Below are 2,037 nucleotides of genomic sequence, written 5' to 3' on the forward strand. Positions count from 1 at the left end.
AAGCATTCTAATCAGGTGGCATGTCTTCCTATCATAGATTTATGGAGAGAGAAACAGCCCAGCTGGGTGTAGGGGTGAACTGGAATTCCGGTGTCAGGGCTTCATGTGTAAGAAGCCTGGGCTTCGGGCATGCAGAACAGCACCAGGCCTCCCTGGGCCTCTGCAGTCCCCTGAGCAGTGTGGTATTGAGTGCACTCACAAGGAACATGTGTTTGCAGGGGACAGAAAACACAGCAAACAGGGAATTTTCTGGATATCATGACTGCAAAGGGCAGGAGTTGTCCAGCTTCTGGCATAAGTTGCCCCAGCAGCTGCAACCTTGTCAGCAGGTCTTGGGTTTTTTCTCTCCATTCCCGGAGAAACTTCGTCCTTATCAGAAGCTCCATCCTGAGAACAGACAACTCCTCGTGGTTTTTAGTTGGCAAAAAAATAGCTCCAGCCTTTGCATACTTTCAGGGTCAAGACCTACGGGAAGTAAACAAACAAAAAGGGAGCCCTTTCCCAAAAGAACCAGACAATGTCCTTTTGAAAAGCATCGGTTGTGTTGGAGTGGTGACTCTACTCCTCACCAATTATTGTAAAGAGAAAAATGCAATTGACTGGCTTAGAGCTCTGAACCAAGAATGGGTCACCCCAAAGCATATGGCCTGAAAGAGAATGAACTCAAGTGACTCTGTCCTGCCTTGTCATCAAACCTTTGGATTCCGAGAGGCAGCACAGCCAACTGGCATTTCTTAGACCACCAGAGTTCTGAGCTCTCACTTGGCCCTTACTCAGGTGGGTCAACCTACCTCCCATGTATGAGGAGAATGCTCTCTGGTTTCCCTTTGGAAGAGTCTATACCTGTGGACATCAGCTCCTGCTCCTCAGAAACAAACTCAGAAGTGAGGCAGCATGAGAACAAGAAAGGAAAAGGCTGGTGACATCAAGGTATGACACATCCAAAGTTTCCCATGAGGATTCCTTCAGCAAGGCTGCAGGGTAGTGCGAGGAGGCCTGGCCAAGAACTGGACGGAAAACAACAGGGAACAAGAGAAAATCCAGAGGCTCTGTAAGGGATGCCAGTTATATTGCTGATATTGAGAGGCCAAGCTGAGCTATGCGATTGCTGTTCAGTTCACAGAGAAGGGAACCTGTAAGAAACCGGAGGATAAACTGTGAATGCCACAACGTTATGAGTAAAACCCACACGTTTTCTGTATCGTTTTCTCAGTTCCTTTTCTGCACTTTGACTTTGTGTTGACTAGTCACATCAAAGTGTGAACCCAGTAAGTGGATGTAGGTCTCTAATCTACCCAAGATCTACTCCTCTCTTTTATTTTCTGGTAAAAACATCCTTTTTAATTTTAAGATAACCACCCCCTTCCGATCTTAGCATGGTTTGAATGGGGCAGAACCAACTCCCCAGCTCTAGAAAGGGTCAGATCAGAGAATCCCATGGTCATTGCCACATGACTGGTTCAAAGACTCCAGTGAGACTTAACCACAGGACTAGAAACACAAGAAAACTTCCTTTAATCCTGGGGTAGCTAGAGAAACAGATTACTGGCAACATTACTTGGGGTCCTGGATCCAGCTATATTTGAAACAAATATGAAATCATTGTTAAATGAAAAATGATCTTTAACAGTTTGGCTAAAACCAGTTTGAATTGGGCTTCTGCTGTGTGCAACTGAAAGACACCCAACAAGGACCACTGTATGCTAACCCATACACACTTCCATGAAGAGGAGCCTGGAGCATGTAATGCTCAGCAAGCCAATGGCACACAAACAGTCCCAACAAGGTTGGCTGGTGCACTGTGGGTTGGTCTCACCCATTAGTCACCCTCTCAACTGAGCAGCTTGGCATTATGTTCTAACTGCATGTACTTGTGCAGCAGTGCTGAGCCTGGGTGACATACTAAAAGTCTGAACTTATTAACTCAGATCAATCTCTGATTGACATGTTCAGACAGGTCAGACTCACCAGATTAGAAACAGGCAATCAGGGAGGACCAAATGCACCAGTTACCAAGCCACACAGTAGGTGCCTCAT

General features: G+C 46.2%; 1 long non-coding RNA gene across 1 annotated transcript; it reads right to left on the reverse strand.

Annotated features, from left to right (window-relative positions):
* Positions 1–429: 429 nt before the first annotated feature.
* On the reverse strand, positions 430–1,519 carry LOC118501852. Its single transcript, XR_004904515.1, has 2 exons — positions 844–1,519; positions 430–465 (listed from the first exon to the last, which is right to left on the reverse strand). It is a non-coding gene; the product is annotated as an uncharacterized LOC118501852 (long non-coding RNA).
* Positions 1,520–2,037: the final 518 nt, after the last annotated feature.

This window comes from Phyllostomus discolor, chromosome 7 (assembly GCF_004126475.2).
Source record: "Phyllostomus discolor isolate MPI-MPIP mPhyDis1 chromosome 7, mPhyDis1.pri.v3, whole genome shotgun sequence".
Classification (NCBI taxonomy): Eukaryota; Metazoa; Chordata; class Mammalia; order Chiroptera; family Phyllostomidae; genus Phyllostomus; species Phyllostomus discolor.